Raw genomic sequence first — 22,280 nt, forward strand, 5'->3', positions numbered from 1 at the left:
TTGCCAACAAAGGTCCATCTAGTCAAGGCTATGGTTTTTCCAGTGGTCATATATGGATGTGAGAGTTGGACTGTGAAGAAAGCTGAGCGCCAAAGAATTGGTTAATATGGTGTTGGAGAAGACTCTTGAGAGACCCTTGGACTGCAAGGAGATCAGTCCTGGGTGTTCATTGGAAGGAATGATGCTAAAGCTGAAAATCCAATACTTTGGCCACCTGATGTGAAGACTTGACTCTTTGGAAAAGACCCTGATACTGGGAGGGATTGGGGGCAGGAGGAGAAGGGGATGACAGAGGATGAGAGGGCTGGATACCATCACTGACTCCATGGACATGAGTCTGAGTGAGCTCCGGGAGTTGGTGATGGACAGGGAGACCTGGCGTGCTGCGATTCATGGGGTTGCAAAGAGTCGGACATGACTGAGCAACTGAACTGAACTGAATATTTAGGTAACAGTATTGGCAACAGTACAAATAGTGTAAATCATGGATCTTGGTAACACTGCAATATTAAATAGATTTAAAATAGTAATTATGGTTTAGTGGGAAAAGTATTAAACCAAAAATCAGATACCCATGGTTTAAGCCCTGATTCTTATACTTCCTTTCTATCTGACATTAAGCAAGGTAACTTTACTTCCAAGTTTTTTAATTTGCAAAAAAGCAGCTCAGTAACACCAACTTATGACCCGGAATTGATGAAGAATTTTTTCCTTTGCAAACATCTCTCCATATAGGTGAAATTTTTAATTTTCGACAATTTTCCTTTAAAAATAAAATGATAATTGTTTGAAATGATCACTATATACTTTTCTCATTCTGGTTAAATACGCTCATGAATAAGATCTAGTAAATTGAGCCAGACTCATCTCCAATGACAAAACCTGTTCTGACAGTTATAAGCTGAATTAAATGACAAGCAACTGCATGCTTTTCTTATTTATGGGGGTCACAAGGCATTGACATAATTTACTACCAGTTACAAGTTTATAAGCAATTTGAAGCAAATATGAAAACAAACACAGACTAGGCAGCTCTTCTTGATACCTCAAAAAATATGTAATATCTCAAAGAATATACAATAACCATTTAAACTGGGAATATGAGCTGAGGCTTAAAGCACTTCTGAAGTCAATTCCAAGTTCTTGAGCAAGTTTTTTACTGGAAGCTACCTGAAAAGTCTTTTTATTTACTTAACATATGTTATTTAATTCACAACTTTAAATTAATTGCTTCTTCTTTTGTACTTTTTGTTGTTCCCTCGCTCAGTCCTGTCCGACTCTTTCTGACCCCATGGACTGCAGCACTCCAGGCTTCCCTGTCCTTCACTATTTCTTGGAGTTTGCTCAAACTCATGCCCATTGAGTCAGTGATGCCATCCAACCATCTCATCCTCTGTCATCCCCTTCTCCTTCTGCCTTCAATCTTTCCCAGCATCAGGATCTTTTCCAATGAGTCAGCTCTTCACATCAGGTGGCCAAAGTATTAGAGTTTCAGCTTCAACATCAGTCCTTCCAATGAATATTCAGGGTTGATATCTTTTAGGATTGAGCGGTTTGATCTCCTGGCAGTCCAAGGGACTCTCTAGAGTCTTCTCCAGCATTGCAGTTCGAAGGCATCAATTCTTCAGTGCTCAGCCTTCTTTATGGTCCAGCTCTCACATCCATACATGACTACTGGTAAAACCATAGCTTTGACTATACAGACCTTGTCAGCAAAGTAAAGTAATGTCTCTGCTTTTTAATACACTGTCATTCCCAAGGTCTTGAGCAAGTTTTTGGTCGGAAGCTACCTGAAAAGTCTTTTTATTTGTACTTGAGTCTTTTGTACCTGGTGTGTACCAAATATCTCTAACTTTTTCTTAGCTTTAAGATGCATAATTTTATGTCAGTTTTACTTTATAGTTCATTATTTAGACACAGTACAACAAATTGTTTTTACATTTTAAAGAACTAAGATTCCTTATCACTTAGGAAATTTAAGAATGCAGCAATCAGCTTCCCTGGTGGTTCAGACGGTAAAGAATCTGCCTGCAGTGCAGGAGACCTGGATTCAGTTCCTGGGTTGGGAAGATTTCTGAAGAAGGAAAAGGCTACTCATGCCAGTAATCCTGCCTGGATAATTCCATGGACAGAGAAGCCTAGTGGGCTAAAGTCCATGAAATCACAAAGAGCTGGACACGACTGAGTGACTAACACTTTCACTTTCAACACAATATCACTCTACTTGAGGAATTTTCGTATCAATTTGGTTATTTCTTTTGGTTACTACATATTTTGGGTATAATTGGACAAAAGTCATTAATTCCACTTACATTTTGTTTTGCCTTTGTTTTGTAGTGCATTTTTAATACCCTCCTCTTTTATCTAGTAATTATTGCTCAAGGCAGTTGTTAGATTCAACTAGATTGAGTTCTTTTGATATGTCTGGATTTGATGAGCCAAATTGTTATTTAAGAATCAGTAGATGCAAGATATGATCACTTTGATATTGGTGTTAGGATGGGAAAAAAATGACTTTTTATAACACATCCTCAGTCCCAGCTCTTCTCCCCCAATAGTATTTTGAGTGTTGTGTGACTTTAAAAGAACTAAAATGTTCAAATTCACCCTGTGAGGCTAAAATAACTGATGAAAGGTTCTAAGCCTACAAAATGAAGACACCTCAATAATAACCAAGTTATTCTTACCTGGACTACTTATTATTCAGGCACGATTTGGAGAGGAAGCAATCATGCCGCTGTCCTTCTCTGTGCCACTGAACGGCTTCTTAATCACAAGACATCACCTGAGGAAACGATCACTCCATTGAAGGTTATGTTATGTATAATAGCATTAGCCACTTTTTACAAAATAAGGGACTGGTACATAAATTATGTCCTCTGATTTTCATGAAATTGGTATCTTTCCTCATTTGTTACAGTAACCATTTTTAAGCTGGAAAATTTTGACACACAGAAGACAAACAAGAAAACTAAAAATCAAACATTTCAGCTTAAAAATTAACCTTAAACTGGTTCCTACACTGCATTAAAAAGATGTTTGCCTACTTCCAAACCTATTATTGGAAGGATTGTGAATCGTTTCTTTGTCTGGTACTGCTGCTTCGATCATACATAAATATTTCACAATTCTTCTGTGCCAAAGAAGACTTGAGTTGCTATTATTGAAAAGGATTTCTGTTCTAGTGAGTGACTTTGCTGCTGTCCAATTCATTTTAAATTTACATTTCCTGTCCTCAGATGCCAAAAGGTAACTTTTACATTTGAGCCCCATTGATCTAAAACTGTTCAACAAATAGGCCATTGTAATTTTTTTTCAAAAATTACAGCTACTTGAGGGGCTTCCCTGGTAGCACTAGTGGTAAAGAACCTACCTGCCAATGCAGGAGACATAAAAGATGTGGGTTCGATTCCTGGGTCAGGAAGATCCCCTGGAAGAGGGCATGGCAACCCACTCCAGTAATCTTGCCTGGAGAATCCCATGGACAGAGGAGTCTGGTTGGGCTACAGTCCATAGAGTCACAAAGAGTCGGACACTACTGAAGTGACTTCGCATGCATGCACGCACATAGCTCCTTGAATGCAGGAGAGTTGTTTTTCATCTTGAGCAGTGGTTGTGTTAGCTATTCATACTCTGTGTTCCTGCTTAGTGTTTTCTTTCAGAAGTCTCACATATGTGTTTATGAAAGTTAAAGCAAAGCTTTAGTCTGTGCCCATCTCTACTTCTGACCAGTTCTGTGACCATTAGACAGACAGTCAAATTTTTAAGTCTCACTTTACTTAATCTGGATAATAATAACAACAAGAAAACAAACTAGAGCCTATCCAGCCGGGTAGTTTTACAGATTAAAATGAGATAATGCATATGAAACATTTTCCCAGGGCTGACACATAACAAAAGGCTTGATATATACTATGCTTTTACCATTACCATATTATGAGCAATTTTATTAATTTAAAGTAATATTGCCAGATGCAGAAAGTAACACTGGGTATTTTTCCAAGCACAATTATGCCATCCTTATGTGTTCCCCAAAGACTCAACACCAATCCCATTGTAGCACTTCTCTCTGTTCTGTGGCGCTGCCCAGTCTCTCGTTGGTATGACCACTCATGTTGCCTAGCACTGGACGATGAGTGTCATCAGGGCTGAGACCATTGGTTTACTGTCACCGGGAAACTTCATAATAAGCAATCATTTTGAACTGGTTAAATAAATTAATTAATTCATTTATACTAGATCTTATTAACCCATTCCTCTTAAAGACTATTATTTTCTGATTTTTAATAAAGAGTCTAAGAAATAACCATCCTTAGTTCTGGGGATATTCAAAGGTTTTCTAAATAAGAATGTTTCCTGGACTAATAAACCTGTTTAGGTTCCTTTTTATCCTATTTAGTTCTTGGCAGTAGCACTGTGGTAATCTTCCTTTTTAACTATGTTAATAGCCTATAAAATCTTCAGGGTTTTCCCACTCACTCATCAGGTAGAGCTCAAAAACATAGTCTCATAAAGCCACCTGCTATTTGACTCCAAAGCCATGAAACAGACTCAGTTGCCAGTTGATCCAGTTCAAACTCTCTGACTCCAGCTAAAAACAACAACAACAACAACAAAAACTATCCTCCTGCCAACTTTCCAGATATCATGTTTCCCTGAGTCACAGCACTCAAACGTTAAAGATCTCATACATAGCTTACCTGTATAATTTATCATTTCTCTTTTTTTTAAGTTAAAAATTCCTTAATTTTTTATTCCTGGTACCACTACCACAATTTACAGGGCAATATACCTGATGTAATGAAAAGAAAAAGAAAAAGACAAAGCTACAACAGATAAAAGACCTCAGGAATGTACATCTAATTGACACGACCTTGCATTAATCAATAGCTGCACTTTTTGCAAACTGTGGCTATGACAGTCCTGAACAAGAAGGGTTTCCTGTTTAAGCTGCAGTAACTTTTCTGACTATGGATCATCGTTCCTCCTGTGGCAGATTTTTACAGTTCCTCTAACGCATTTGGGACAACTGTCTCAAAGTAACCTGCAGCTTTCCTGACAACTCCTCGCTTTCTCTCCTGCTAAGAACTGTAGCCCTTTTCTTCTGAGTTTTTAGAACCTTCTGCTACCATATCCACCACTTCCACCACCAGATCCATAACCACCACCATAGGGACTGCCCGAGCTTCTTCCACCAAAACTACCCCCTTTCATGCGTCCATAATTTGACTGCTGTTGTCCACTATAATTTCCAAAATCATTATAGTTTCCACCACCACCATAGTTACCTCCAAAATTTCCTCCTTCACTGTAACCCTCATATCCTCCACCACCGCCACCATGTCCACCACCTTGGTTTCCATGTCCTCCTGGTCCACCAGCACCGTAACCTCCTCTACTACTATAACCAGGACCACCGCCATAGTTGCCACCATCCCCTCCAAATCCATTATATCCACCATCGCCTCCTCCACAGCTCCCTCTGCTGCCACCACCTCCGCCACCACAGCCGCCTCTTCCACCAAAGTTTCCACCACGGCCAAAGTTACCCCCACCACCTCCAGAGTTTCCTCCACGACCCATAAAGCAGATCCAGCAGATTGCATCTCTTGTTTAGAAAGGGCCTTTTTCACTTCACAATTATGCCCATTAATAGTGTGGTATTGCTGAACAACAATTTTATCAACTGTATCATGATCATCAAAAGTTACAAAAGCAAATCCTCTCTTTTTCCCACTCTGCCTGTCTTCCATAACTTCTATGGTTTCAATCTTGCCATACTTTTCAAAGTAGTCTCTCAAATTATATTCGTCTGTATCTTCTTTAATACCACCAACAAAAATTTTCTTCACTGTTAGATGGGCACCAGGCTTTACAGAATCCTCTCTAGAAACAGCTCTCTTTGGTTCCACTACACGCCCATCAACCTTGTGCGGTCGAGCACACATCGCAGCATCCACTTCTTCAACACAAGAATAAGTCACAAAACCAAAGCCCCTGGAACATTTTGTTTGGGGGTCTCTCATCACCACACAATCTGTAAGTGTGCCCCATTTCTCAAAATGTTCTCTTAAGCTATCATCTGTAGTTTCAAAGCTCAGACCACCAATAAACAGCTTTCTCAACTGCTCTGGTTCCTTGGGATCATGACCCTCCCCCCCGGCGGCGGCGGCGGCGACGGCCGGAGTCGGGCTGGGGGCGACCGGGCAGCGGTTTTACCTCCATTTTGAGACCGGACTCGCCTCTTCCAACTCGAGTTCAATATGGGACCCTATCATTTCTTTTTGACTATTAAAAACTAATCTACTCTCTCCTAAAATACTCTTATACAATCAAACAATTCTGCCTCTCACTGTTTTTTTAGATGTTATTCTGCATTATCTTATTTTCTCATATGTGTCCTAAATTGATTGACCTCTTTTTTTTTTTCATACTAATGTGAGGGCACCTGGAGAGCAGGTCTATATAAAATAATAGACTTCTTAGTGAAAGGTGAAAGTAAATAAACTGTTACAAATAACTGGTGTTATAGAAACCAGGATGGATTTCAAATGACTGTTCTAATCTTACTTGATTGCATATTGTACACATCAATGACAAGGATAGATAAGGGGCTTATTTTTTTTTAAAGTCTGAATGTGACCACATTTAATCTACATGTTTCTTATCTCAAAATCAGTTCAAAACCAGCAATCAGAATAAAACAAAGTTTCCTTGGTGTGGTGTGTTTCATGTCATAGTAGATTTACTGTAACTGTGGTTATCATGCATTCTGATATGATAAATTGAAGCTCAAAAATGAATTCCTAAAGTTCTGAATACTACTAATATTCTAATGAAAACTTATTCATATTTCAAATACTCGTTGAGCACTTACTATAAATTAGACACTATGATAAGTACCAAGGATAAAAAAGATGAACAAAATACGGCATTAAGAAATTATATTCGTGGTGCTTAGAAAATAATACATAAACATATAGGTATTATGACTAATTTGATTCAAAATTTACACACAAACATGAGTGCACCTATTAGATATACTATATTTCCAAAGTCATCAGATACTTGTCTGAAAATTGGTGTGTAAAGTGAAATTGATTTTGAATTGTTACATTTTACTGATTTTTTTTCTCCTTCTTAACATTCCCATTATTATTGAGGTCAAGAAATATTTAATCTCTGAAGCTTACGATACTGGATTTCTCCTTGATGTTTCTTGCCATTAGACTGTTGGTTATAAACGATACCTGAATCTGATTGATTCTCCAGCCTATTGTCCACTTTCCCTTCAGCTGCCATGACCCCATCTCTGATTTGACGTGGTCCCCCTCTGGCATCCCAACCCTGACTCTCCCCACCGCCTGAGTAAAACAGGGCTCTTCCATTCTCACATTTCTTGTTCCCAAAACAAGTGCTCAGACTCTTCTCATGTAAGGAAATGTCCTGCAAATCACTGCTGAAAAGCAGTTAGGGATTACCAGAAACAACCTAACTGGGAGAATTTCAAAGCCTGCTACAAAACTACCAGAGCCAACTGTCCCAGGTATCCCCACCCGCAATGATTTCTCTCACTTTAGAATTCATAGCTCATTTTGCTTAAAACATTTCTTTGGCATTTATATTACCTTACAGAATTTATGATACTGTTTTTTTGCTATTTTAATTCACAATTGCACAGCAAAATGTTTGTCAGCTTTTATAGGTAAAGTTCTCTATTAGGTAGATATTCTGAGGCTAAGAAACGAGTGAAACATAATCTCTGCCCTTAAATAGTTAAAACTATGTCTTATAGCAGCTAGGACAACATCATGTTCATAGAAGTTCAATAAATTTTGAATCAAAAAGACACCAACTACAGGAAACTCAATACTATTCTGCCATACATAACTAGAATAAGGACCAAAATAAAATATCCATTAATGGATTTATAAAGAAGAGTTTTAAATTCATTGATGAAGAACTATAAATTCATGGCAACATGTTGAAGGGTTAAGAGCATAGTGAGAAAGTGAATAAGACAGACTTCAGCCAAATGGGAGTAATAGAAAAGAAATGAGATAATGTAAATAAAGCAATCGGAGAAGGCAAAGGCACCCCACTCCAGTACTCTTGCCTGGAAAATCCCATGGATGGAGGAGCCTGGTGGGCTGCAGTCCATGGGGTCGCTAAGAGTCGGACATGACTGAGTGACTTCACTTTCACTTTTCACTTTCATGCATTGGAGAAGGAAATGGCAACCCACTCCAGTGTTCTTGCCTGGAGAATCCCAGGGACGGTAGAGCCTGGTGGGCTGCCGTCTATGGGGTCACACGGAGTCGGACACGACTGAAGCAACTTAGCAGCAGCAGCAACAGCAAATAAAGCAATACACCCAGTGTCTAGAATATATTAAGTATTTTAAAAACAAGTTGCATTGATTATTCATTTACTAAGGGAAATAGATCAGGAAACAGTGGAAACAGTGGCTGACTATTTTTCTGGGCTCAAAAATCACTGCAGATGGTGATTCCAGCCATGAAATTAAAAGACACTTACTCCTTGGAAACAAAGTTATGAACAACCAAGACAGTATATTAAAAAGCAGAGACATCACTTTGTTAACAAAGGTCCATCTATTCAAGGCTATGGTTTTTCCAGTAGTCATGTATGGATGTGAGAGTTGGACTATAAAGAAAGCTGAGCACAGAAGAATTGATGCTTTTGAACTGTGGTGTTGGAGAAGACTCTTGAGAGTCCCTTGGACTACAAGGAGATCCAACCAGTCCATTCTGAAGGAGATCAGCCCTGGGTGTTCACTGGAAGGACTGATGTTGAAGCTGAAACTCCAGTACGTTGGCCACCTCATGCAAAGAGTTGATTCATTTGAGAAGACCCTGATGCTGGGAGGGATTGGGGGCAGGAGGAGAAGAGGATGACAGAGGATGAGATGGCTGGATGGCATCACTGACTCCATGGACATGAGTTTGAGTGAACTCCAGGAGTTGGTAATAGACAGGGAGGCCTGGCAGTGCTGCGATTCATGGGGTCGCAAAGAGTCAGACACGACTGAGTGACTGAACTGAACTGAAGGTCCTACTGTGTGTTTTATAACACAAAAGCAAGTAATATTTAGTTATTCTCTATCAATCAACCTTACTATTCATATTATCAGGAATAAACTAGAATAGTCTTCCTTAGTACATTTCCTACATATATAACTGCCTGTACAAGCTACCAAGACACAAACCTAAACTGAAGCCAATGATGTAGGTCATTTAAATTAAGAGCTTTCAATCAATAAACTTTTACCTCACATTTAATTTGTGCCAGTCAATTGCCATGCACTGGAAATAGTAGAGATCAGATGCTACCATCTATTAGACTTCTTCATGTACTCAGACATTGGTCAATTTCCAGAAGAAAAACCACAGTGAAGAGTCTTGCCTTCATGGGTAGCTGAATTGTTCTGACTATGCAATTAACATTCTGAATATTTATGGTTTCTTGCCTTTGGACCTTCCAAACAGTTTTGGTTGCATTTCATTTTCCTTATATTATTAGATCCAATCATCCACCTACCTTTCCACCCACCACTAGGGAGACTATTTCAAACTCATTCAGCCAACATTGCCCCAAACCTCTTCTTTGCTTTTTCCACCCTGAATATCTGAATCTCCAGCTCAGTGAGACAGACTGAAACACCATGGAAGTGACTGGGAATGATTTGGAGCTGACTAACATGTGGTATCTATAGGACCTCTCCCCAGACTCAAAGTCTGTGGCTAAGCCAATAGGTGACTTGAGTGGGAATGAAAGGGTTAACAGAAATGAGACCACCATCAATCACTGTTTCCATTGCCTCATGCCTCATGGAATGTTTTATGGGCTACACAAATCCTATCAACACCTGGGGATGGGCTGACTTCCAAAGGAGTGGGTTTTCCCTTTACACCTGAATCCCTCAGTGTGACACTATATAGTAATAAGTTTGCATTATATATTCCTTTAGTAGAATGTGGCTTTAATGGTGTAATTTCAAATTAGGAATAATAAGATAATCATATTCATTTTTTAACCTTTTTAAAATCAGATCATTTTCAGAACAGTCAAGCTATAATAAGTGCTTGTCCCTTCTCTCTTGGTCTTTAACTCCAGCTAAAAATCCTCCCTGAATGTCAGTTAAAAATGCAAATACTAGTTGGAATCTGACCTTATGAAACTGTAGTAAGTGACTCACTTGAAAAAAATCTAATAGAGTTTGTTTTTGCCAAAAAGAAAAAAATTATTGAACACTAATTCTGAATTCTCTCAGGAGAAATGATGAAAGAAATTGAGAATATCCAAATGCAACTTGAAGAGTTTTCCAAGAATTAAAGGCTGGAGAGGTCTTTGATTTCTCCTATCCTCCTGGCGTTCCATCTTCTGAAAATAGATTCATGTATCAAGAGAGATGAGAAAAGGAAAGCTGCAATGAAAGCCCAATTGAATCCAACAAGGTTAACTATTGTGTTAATATTACCACTTTTAGCCTATATTTCCTAATGATAATAGTTGACCCTGGCCATGCAAAAGTACATAGCGGGGAAATAGTCACCTGTGTATTATAAGAAACAAAAACAAGAAAATGTCCGACAGCACATCATCTTTAAATCCTCTGAAAAGTTCTTCTATCAGTTTATAGACCAACTTGACTGTTAAGAAAATTGGCTAAGGAGAATAGGCTGCCCTTCTGCATTTGAGAGGGCAAACATCCCCCAGAATCTAGAGGAGAGAAATCAAAGTATAGATTATTAGTACAGACTATTGAAAATCCTGCTATTCCTATGATTGAGAAAACAATATGACATATTTAAGGGAAATCAGAACCAGAAGCTTAGAGACTGCATAGATGTGTGTATACCAACAAGGTTTAAAATCATTTGAGCCAATCAGTGCCTTAAGAACTATTTTATGATAGCGCAATGCCCCCTGTCCAGAGCTGGCAAGCAGTATAGAAATCATGTAGCCAAACTCTGTTTTATGGTTGAAGATATAAAGCAAAATCCCACTAATACTGGAGCACAAGGTGGATTTTTAAAATTCTACCACCAAAACAACTACTAGAACATATAACCTCTAAGAGATGAAACTGTAATTCGTATGTACTAAATTATGTTCAATTAGGAGCATTTATTTTGAATGAGAGTGACATGAAAAGATGACTCTGAAGTAAATACCCACTAAAACTCCCAGCTATTCTTTTAAATTTCTACAAGAACACTAATTTCTCTCTGTGATCAATGTCTCCAAACAAAAGCACAGAAGCCTAACAGTGACTTATATCATTAAGGGAAGGAGGGATGGAGTACACAGAAGTGTGTTTTCCCTTAAGTTGTATAAAAAGGATCATCTGTAGGCAACAAACCAAGTCCCTCTGTGGTCATGGGAGAGTAGGTCATCCAAAGAAGAGAGATTATTTGAATGCTACTCTCCAAAAATAGGGCTTCCCAGGTGGTGCTGTGGTAAAGAATCCTTCTGCCAATGTAGGAGACGTGGGTTCAATCACTGGGTAGGGAAGACCCTCTGGAGAAGTAAATGGGAACCCATTCCAGTATTCTTGTCTGGAGAATCTCATCCCATGGACAGAGAAGTCTGACGGGCTACAGCCCATGGGGTTGCAAAGAGCTGGACATGACTGAGCAACTGAGCACACAGGCACACTTCAAAAATAATATGAGCAAAAATTTACCTGTCCCTTTATTTATAAGATCTGGGAATAGAATAGAGACTGACATATAGTAGATACTCAAAACACGTGTTTAATAAATTAATAACCTCAGAAACTTCCTGAATTCCTAAATATCAAGAATTAGTATAGCAAATTCTGGCACATCCCTATAATTGAATTTGAGCAGATATAAAATGCAAGTTTTAGAGGTTTATTTATTGACATAGGAAGATCCTCATGATGGAGGTTTCTCTCTTGGATGTAGACTGAATAAATAAAAAGATTATAAAATCACAGGAAGTATGATTCCATTTATTTATGTATATGAGATAAATAAAATATGTAATGGCTCTATCAACATATAAACACTTTGAGGAGTATATATCAAAGTGTGTTGCTGTTGTTTAGCTGCTAAGTCATGTCCAACCCTTTGCAAGCCCTTGGACGGTAGCCCACCAGGCTCCTCTGTCCATGAGATTCTCCAAGCACAATTACTGGAGTAGGTTGCCATTTCCTTCTCCACGGGATCTTCCAGACCCAGAGATTGAAGCCATGTCTCCTGCGTTGGCAGGAGGATTCTTTACCACTGAGTCACCAGGGAAGCCCCATATCAAAGTGTAGTTTTGGTTAATTCTGGGTATGAGACATAGGTGATTTTTTATAGGTTTTTCTTAATTTTATGTATATAATAATAATTTGTTGCTTGTGGAATTTCCAAATCATTTTTAAAAGAAAGTGCAGCCCAGTGAATTTTTACATGGAAGGCTGATATGGTCAGGTAAAGGCTGAGAGTAAAAGCTAGGAGCTGAAGAAATTGAAAGTCCTTCATAGAAAGGTGAAAACTTAAAAACTGATTAAAAGAAGTAAAAATCCTCTGGAATTAATAAAAGAGAGCAGGAAATAGACTAGGGGTGTGAGGATAAATGAACCTATGTTGTTCTGTGAGCCAGAAAAACAATATTAAAAAAAAGTCACAGAAAAAAATCTCCACCCAAAAATTATACTTATTCTCAATAACTTATAGACTACACAGAAAAGAGGATGAGCTAAATACTTTAACCCTGAGTTATCCATTACAACCATTTTCAAAAATATGTTGAAAAATGCTTCTAGTGTTCTGATAATGATCAGAGAGTTGATAAACTCCAATTTAGAAGAGTTTTGAAACGTTTTTTCAAGTATCACAGCATATGATAAAGACAAAATACCAAACTGAAATGATGAGCCAATGTTAAATGTTCTAAAGTCGATCATCTAAAAGGCTTGCAGGTACAGAGGAACTCTATTTGACAACTTAAAATTACAGCATACCAAAATAAATCTCATCTTCAGGATAAGTCTTCAGTGATTTGTTTCCAACATCTTATCCATGCAGTTTTAATTGTGTTTATCTTCTTCACATTTGAACTCATATTCAGATTATGAATGTCTGCTGCTGCTAAGTCGCTTCAGTAGTGTCCGACTCTGTGCGACCCCATAGACGGCAGCCCACCAGGCTCCCTCATCCCTGGGATTCTCCAGGCAAGAACACTGGAGTGGGTTGCCATTTCCTTCTCCAATGAATGAAAGTGAAAAGTGAAAGTGAAGTCGCTCAGTCATGTCCGACTGTAGCGACCCCATGGACTGCAGCCCACCAGTCTCCTCTGCCCATGGGATTTTCCAGGCAAGAGTACTGGAGTGGGGTGCCATTGCCTTCTCCGAATGAATGTCTAATTGCAGCTAAATATCTGTGGCTTTGGCTCATCTTAATGGCATCCACCTTTGTTGCAACAGCACTGTCATTTCTCTTTTTCTAATCATTGCCTATACACTCCTGATAATGACAGGCATGTTGTCAAAACTGAACTGACGGATGGAGGAGAATATTGTCATATGGTAACAAATGTTTAGCAAAATGGCAAAGAGAGCATATTGTATTGTAATGCAGAGACAGGCAAGTATTTTTAAAGTTAAGCATAAAAAGAAGAGGGCTGCAAGGACTTCACTACATTCTCATACCTCTGGGAGCACGGTTAGGCAAGCATTATAGAAGACAAAGCTGCAACATAGAAACTGACCAACTGCAACAATGACAAGGTGATATTAAAACTTGACTGCCTATCTTCCTGATTACTGTTCATTCAAAGAGACTGAATCTTTAGATCATAAGACATTCATTTAAATTTAATAGAAATCTCATGTGGTAGAGGCTTTTTTCATTGAATCTGCTCTTTCTAAGTGAAAATCACCTAGTAAACTTAATATTTTATTAGAAATTCTTTTAATTTGTCCTATTTTCAGCTAATAATTTCAATAGGAAGGGAAGAATAAAAGGAAGACTTGGATGTTTTTAATTCATTTTAATCTCAAATCCTACAGATGAAGCATTAACAGCAAAAGTCACTGGATACAATTTTTCTATATCACTCAAAGACTGTATCATTTTCTCTCTTAAATAAGAAGAAAATTGAAATAACAGTTGTTCACTGTCTCCTAATTATATAGTTACCCAAGAATACCAGCAACACAACTTCCAAGTCATGAACACAGGGCCCCAGGTGAATGGGTTTCACTAGGTATTACTATTTAATATCCAGTTTAGGCATTACACATCACAACTGCTCAGTCCTTCCTTAGTTTAAGCCCTGTTTACCTGTACAGAAAACAACATGGAAGAGGGATGGAGAATAAAATAGCACTTGGAGGCTGTTTCTGGTAAGATGGTGGATTAGATGTTGCTGAAATATCCCCACTACCAAACACCAAAAATGGTTAAATATATATTAATAACTGATTTTGCAAACAAGTAAGGAAAATACTCAAAAGAGAATAATGAAGTAGGAGTAAAATAGAAGACTGTAAGCAATAACTTAAGCCTTTGGCTGCAATAAGGGTGTCCGCTGGCCCAAGAAACCTATTTCTAGTAATAGCCCATGAGGACAAGACTCACATACTTGGAACCTGAGCATATAGAGCTGGGGGAAAAAAATCCCTCTCTAAAGGGCTACACAAGCAGTGAAAAAATAAATTAAAAAGAATCCACCCTCCAGAAGGCTCTTGGCTGGAGGAACAGACTCCACGCTGCTGAGAATGGTTCCAGAGGGATGCTGCCGGAGGCCCTGAGGGAACAGAGGGTAACTTCCCACTCCTGCCTGTCAGAGACTCACTCGTTGCCAGATCAGAAACTGTTCCTCCGGCTGAGACTTTTCCTTGGAATGGCCCATTACCCTTTTCCCCTACTTTGACTAACCTGTGCTGTGTGCTAATTGTATCCAATAAACTGAGTAAGCTGTGCTTTTTTTTTTCACTGGAGGATAATTGCTTTACAATGCTGTGTATACATCAATGCAAACCAGTCAATATTATGTATATATCCCCTCCCTTTTGAGCCTCCCTCCCCACAATTCCACTGTACAGATGAATGGATAAAGAAGTTGTAGTACTTATATACAATGGAACATTACTCAGACATAAAAAGGAATGAACCTGAGCCAGAAAGATAAAATATATATATATATATATACATATACATATATATCATATAATTTGTGATTTTTTAAATCCACCTGCCAAACAGAGATGGTAAGGAAATACTTTTTGTGGTCTTGCTTCTGTATGTGTGTGTGTCTGGCTATGCACATGCATATGTGTAGAAAGTCATGGTAGGTTTTGTCTGTGTGAAACAGGTGAGTTGAGTATAAATTTCTAAATAAAGGAGGAAAATAAGATAAACAATGAATACTAAAAAAGGAAAGAAATGTCTTTAATATAAAAATCACATAAAAATATAAAGGATAAAATAAAAATAGCAAAATTAAAAAATAGCAAAAATTAATTCAAATATATTGGTAATCACAATGAATATAAACAGACAATATGCTCTGGTTAAAAGAAAAATTTACTCAGAGAGAATTTTAATTTTTTTCAATACATCTTTGGTTTGTTTTAAAGACATGTATATAAATGTTAAAGAAAAGGTCTAGAAAATATGTCAACTGAATACTACCAAAAGCAAAGAGTATACATATATCACAAAGATAGATTTTAGCTCAAAAAAGCATAGTGGTGAAGAGTTCTCATAATAATAATGCTTTAATCTAAGACAGGGACATATCAATTTGAAGCTTGCATATATTTATCAACTTAGCTTTAATTCTACATAAAATAAAAATTGCTGTTGTTGTTCAGTTGCCAAGTCATATCCAACTCCTTGAGACCCCATGGACTAAAGTACAGGGTCCAGAATAAAAATTAAGAGAAGTAAAATAAGAAATTGACAAATCTACCATCATGGTATTGGCTTTCTGAGTAGGTTCTTCTCTCAATAATTGATAGATTAAGCAAACAGAACAAAAATGAATTAGGTTCAGATGTTTCCAAGGAAACTTACACATTTGATCCAAAAACATATATAGAAGTCAAGAAAATTATAAATATATACATATATATATACACACATATATACACACACACATACACACATCTGGCATCAAACTGGGCTTACTCCAGGGATGAAGATTATATACCATTATTAAATTTATCAATGTATTTCATCATATTAACACATCTAACAAGAAAAATCATATGATCACCTTAATAGATTAGAGAAAGCATATAGGAAAATTAAGTTGATAATCATGATTTCTTAAATTCAGAAATCAGGATAGAAGAGAATGCTTTGAACTTGATAAAAAATAAGCACAAATAGTACAATATAAAACTTGCTGCTGCTAAGTCACTTCAGTCGTGTCTGACTCTATGCAACCGCATAGACAGCAGTCCACCAGGCTCCACCGTCACACTGGAGTGGGTTCCCATTTCCCTCTCCAATGCATGAAAGTGAAAAGTGAAAATGAAGTCGCTCAGTAAGTGTCCAACTCTTCGTGACCCCATGGACTGCAGCCTACCAGGCTCCTCCATCCATGGGATTTTCCAGATAAGAGTACTGGAGTGAGTTGCCATTGCCTTCTCCAATAAAGCTTATATACGTATTTTTTAAAAGCAAGAAAAGGATGCTCTCTATTACCATAGCCAAGAAAATGAGACAAGAAAATAAAATAGATCAAAACAGGAAGAAGCAATATTATCATTATTCACACATTCTAAGCACAGAAAGCCTGAAATAATATACAGATATTGTAAGACATAATAAAGCTTTAAAATGACTAAATACGAAATAAATGTAACAAAAATTAATTGTGTTTATATGTAATAGTCTTCAAGAGTTCAAATGTGTCTCCAAAAGTTCATTTACAATAAGAATTTAAAGAAATAACAGGTATATTGTAACACATCTAAGAAAAGTGGTAAGTGACCTTCACAGAAAAAAATATAATCTTTGCTAAAATACATTGAAGAAGACTTTAAAAATAGAGGGGTTGCCCACATTCATGGATAGAATGATTAAATTTAAAAGATGTCCGTTTTTAAAAATTAATTGATTTGATATATATCAAAATCATAAAATCTTCAGGATTTCTAAAGGACTTAACCAGATGATACTAAGATACATACAAAGGATAAGACTTACTTTCCCTGTAGACATTAACACTTATTATAAAGAATATAATCAACACAATATGGGATTAGAAAAAAAAGATGATAAAGAGATTACAGACAGAAAGAATTAGACCAACAAGTACTAAAGGTAACAGGTAGAATTGTTGACCAGTGGAAGAATAACAATGCTAGTAATTCCACTTGGAAAATTCCATAAAACTGTGTAATGACTTTGTAACATACCCTGAAACTTAATTCCAGTTGGACTAAACACTGAACTATAAGGAAAAAATTTTAACTTTTAGAAGAAAATATAAAAGAATGACTTTAAGATCTCAAGATAGGGAAAGATTTCTATAAAAAGGCAAAACTTGAGAAAAAAGATTGACAAAATTAAAAGATGAACCAAAAGTCAGAAGGAATGTATCAGAAGTAAGTGTGCTACACATCACCAAGGAAGGATTGATACCCAAATTTTATTTTAATAAATTCCTACAAATAAATGAAAGAGACAAAAATGTGAAAAAAGTGCAAATGATATAAAGAAGCATTTAATAGAAGAAGGACTTTGAATATCCAAAACAAATGAAAAGATGCTCAAGCTTATTAGTAATCAAGAAAATGTAAACTTAAAAGCCCAGTGAAATATAACCTTATATACAACTTACATGCAGAAATTTAAAAGCTTGAAAATGTTGCTGAGGATGTGAAGACTTGCAGACTTATACATGGGTGAAAAAAATTCATCAATCACTGTTGCCATTAAGAAGAAATGATGCTATAAGCAAGCCAGAAATATAGGAGAATCTCTAGATACGTGAATAAAGATGCACAAACCAACAGAAACCACTGTGAGTAAAGTTTGACCCAAATGCCTGAGAGAAGGCCACTGTCAAGGTGAGAACCTTTCTTCCAAAAGGAGCTCCAGAGAAATCCAAGCTCAGAGTCAGCAAATTGAAAGGCCAGGACAACGGTCAGAACAATTCAATAAAGACCATCCATCAAACACCAGTGAATATGTCAGTATTGGGCTTCCTTCTCTTGAGACAAAAAAACAAAGCAGCTGAAAACAGGGGCACTTGCTTCTCAGGATGAAGCATTAAGAATTTCTTTCCAAACAAAGGAGATTCTTTCCTGAGAGGGCCTTTTGCCTAGATATCTGGGCTGCAGAGAGAAGAAAACCAGAACTCTCACAAAAGGCAAGAAGCTAAGTAGTATGTGAGGCACAGAAGGGAACACACCAAACTTCTCTAACCACAGACCAAAGAGTTCTGGCCTGTTGCTGCCCAGGAACCCTAAAGAAAGCCTTCTACGAAGATAAACTATCAGATAAAATGTAATACCAACACAAGACTAAAAGAATTAATGAGATAATATGAATATTTATATTGATAAAAGGCCCAATCCATATAGAGTTACATATATTATAGATCAAACAACATAACATTCAAAGATAAAATTCTCAGATATATAAGATATTGTCAAAAATTATGACCACAATGGGGCACATTAATAAATCACTTATGCAAAGCTAATAAAGTAATAAAATTTCCCAAAGTAAAATTTTAGTCATTTTAATGATAATTAATACATTTATAATAAGTAGCTGTGTTGAGAAATTTTGCATATGACAGAAATTACACATTATTTCAAATGCCCTATGTAATCATTATAATAAAATCTGAATATGTATTAGCTTAACAAAAGAATCTCAATACACTCATACAAGTGATATTTAAACGAACCAACCGAATTCACAAAGCTTAGCTAGAAAATTTCTAAAGGCTAAGGTAATTCAATAATCAAGCAGGAGAAGAAAACATCTATTTTTTGTACATGTATGTTAATTTACAAAAAAAAATTCAATAATCATGTTTCTTAGTAAAACAATGCATCATAACTTCAGACGAATTCTCCAAGAATACAAACGAAATGTTATGTACATATATGCAGAGTCAGACATGACTGAGTGACTGAACACATACACACACACACACATGCCTATATATTATTAAAAATTGATGCCAAAATAGGTTGGCAAAAAACACTTACTCCTGATGCTAATTATATAAGCTAGAAATGGAAGGAAAAAAAAAAAACTTTCTTAACTTGAATTATATGCCCAAACATCCATAGCAGAGTATTAGGAATATTCCCATTAAAGTCAGTAAAAAGAAAAGGATCTCTGCTACTATAGTTACTGTTCTCCATTGGTCTAGATATATCAGCCAATGAAATAAGACCAGAAGGAATAAGAAATAAATATGGAAATATGGAACTATAAGGGGGAAAAGTCATTAGTTGTTGATAATAATATTGCTTGCCGAAAATATCCAAGAAAATCAACAGAAAACTTAAGAATTAAATATCAGATGGCCAAAGGAAAGAACATTAAAAAGTAAAAAAGTTTTTGTACATATTTTCAGTAGCTAACTTTAAAAACAAAAGTTCCAAAGGGAACCAGTCATGCATTTCCACTCTCAAAAGACCTACCAAGTGATGGGGAAAATACCTACCTAAAGCATATCATTTTAATTTAAGAGTGCCCAGGATTTAAAAAAAAAAAAAATCTCAGACAATTCCAGAGAGAACTAAAGGGCCACCTACAAACAGTTTAGAATGAGAATAACATCAAACTTTTTAACAACAACATTGCAAGTTATAAGATCAATGCTTTTAGAGGTTCAAGAGGAAAATGACTACCAAATTGAATGTTATCCTCAAGTGTTATCCTCAACTGAATTTTATCTTCATGAGACAAGATTAATGATAACTTTCAGTCCTGCAAAGTCTCAGAAAATAAAAAAGTACCTGCTACACACTCTTTTAGGGAGCTAATTAGAATGCCTCAAACGGAAGAAAAAGAAATCCCAATGAGTGAAAGTAAAAAGAATTCCTATAGCATAAAGAAAAGCCCAAGGATAACACTTAGCTTTAGACCTAAAGAGAAGAACAGAACAGGAAGACGGAGGGTTCCAGAAGGAAAACCTTCAAGGAGGAAGAAATTAATTGATTCTAACTACCCAGTGTGTTTGATTTTATTGAGAAGGGTTTCATATATTTGGTTATGATGAATATAGTTGATTCACAGAAAACTAGGCAGAGAAAAATTAGACAATTATTAACTTGAATAAGAATGAAGGGATTGTGTAAGAACAAAAAAAATTATAGCATATAATACAGCTTGTGAAAAATTAGTCATAATAATGTACCTTAGTAATGAATTAACTTAAAAAGTGATGTAATTTATATAATGTAATGGGAAGAGAGGGATGTACATATAAGAATATGAAGTTCTCAGCACCCAGGGTAGGAAGTAAACCTCATAAACAACATCTAAAAAATTAAAAAGATAAATAAATAATGCCTTACCAGCAAAGCATGATATTTAGAAACAGATAAACAGAGCTGAATAAATTTCTAAAATGTTGAAAACTGTTGTTCCTGGGAATGGGAATTGGATTGGAGTAGTATAACTCCAGCAGTAGGCTGGTAAATGCTTAATATTTGCCCTCTTTCAGAAAAAAGAAAGAAAAAGAAAAACCCTAATTTGGAGCATGTGACAATTTTTATGTTGGAAATACTCCCACTGTGGCTGATTTAAAGCTACCCATGTGTTGTCCCTGAAGATAAAATCAGGGAAAAGCCCACACTGGCTTCAGTGTTCTAGATATAAGGATATCTACACTTATTGGATGTTAAAACTCTGTACGTGTACTACTTTAATAATGTACTTAAATAGACTAGTTGGTAAGATAGCTTAAAATAAAAAAGAAACATTCTAAAAATGATCTCATTACTATAAATAATAAAAATTATAAAATACCTAGGAATACATGTTACAGGAAATGTTAAAGATACACCGAGAAAATTAGAAAACAACTGACATATTTAAAGGCCAAAAAGAGACCTTGTTCTTTCATGGAAGACTCAAATAATTAAAATGCAAAAGCTACACTAATTAATTTTTTAATTAATTGAAAGCTCAACCTAATCTAAATAGGTTTTTGATAGAATTTTATATGCCGCTTCTACATTTAACATAAAAAAAGAAATATATGAGACTATAATTTAAAAAAAAATGAAGAGTTAGCATTTGCCATACTATGTCAAAACATACCATAAAGCCATACTGTGCCTATATACACAAATATACTAATGAAAGTAATATTCAAATCAGTTAGGAGAAATGGACTACTCAAAAACTAAATGAGCACCATGGGACATTCCCTTTAGGCTGCTGCTGCTGCTGCTGCTGCTAAGTCGCTTCAGTTGTGTCCGACTCTGTGCGACCCCATAGACGGCAGCCCACCAGGCTCCCCCGTCCCTGGGATTCTCCAGGCAACAACACTGGAGTGGGTCGCCATTTCCTTCTCCAATGCAGGAAAGTGAAAAGTGAAAGTGAAGTCACTCAGTCGTGTCCGACCGTTAGCGACCCCATGGACTGCAGCCTACCAGGCTCCTCCGTCCATGGGATTTTCCAGGCAAGAGTACTGGAGTGGGATGCCATTGCCTTCTCCACCCTTTAGGCTAAAAAATCAATTTCAAATAAAAATTGAAACGTTTTTGAAACAGTAAAAGTGTTTAAAACACAGATATTTCCTTAAATTTGGAGTTGAGAAGATCTTCCTAAATTAGATATAAAGTCCAGAGGCCTTAAAGGAACAGATTTACACTGACATAAATAGAAATAGTATCTATAGACTAAAATAAAACAGGGGCTTCCCTATTAGCTTAGTCGGTAAAGAATCTGCCTACAGTGCAGGAGACCTGGGTTTGATCCCTGAGTCGGGAAGATCCCCTGGAGAAGGAAATTGCAAACCACTCCAGTATTCTTGCCTGGAAAATCCCATGGACAGAGGAGCCTGGAGGGCTATAGTCCATGGGATCACAAGAGTCGGACACGACTTAGCTACCAAGCCACCACCAAAATAAAACAGAATCAAAAATAAAAAGGCAAGTAACATTGGAAATAAGGATTTGCAACATACATTTTGAATCAATATCTTATTATAAAGTTCCTATAAGTCAATAATAAAAATACAAATAATCCAGTAGAAAAGTAATCAAAGCATGAAAGTGAAAGTGAAGTGAAAGTCGCTCAGTCGTGTCC

General features: G+C 36.6%; 1 protein-coding gene and 1 pseudogene across 2 annotated transcripts in view; both read right to left on the reverse strand.

Moving 5' to 3' along the window:
* NXPH1 (neurexophilin 1) overlaps positions 1 to 22,280 on the reverse strand; it is a 363,280-nt gene that overhangs the window by 99,896 nt on the left and 241,104 nt on the right. The window lies entirely within an intron of this gene.
* Positions 4,736 to 6,225, reverse strand: LOC104988410 (annotated as a pseudogene). Its single transcript, XR_825237.1, has one exon. The product of XR_825237.1 is annotated as a heterogeneous nuclear ribonucleoprotein A3 pseudogene (transcript).

This window comes from Bison bison, unplaced genomic scaffold (genome assembly GCF_000754665.1).
Source record: "Bison bison bison isolate TAMUID 2011002044 unplaced genomic scaffold, Bison_UMD1.0 scf7180017864134, whole genome shotgun sequence".
NCBI classification, from domain to species: Eukaryota; Metazoa; Chordata; class Mammalia; order Artiodactyla; family Bovidae; genus Bison; species Bison bison.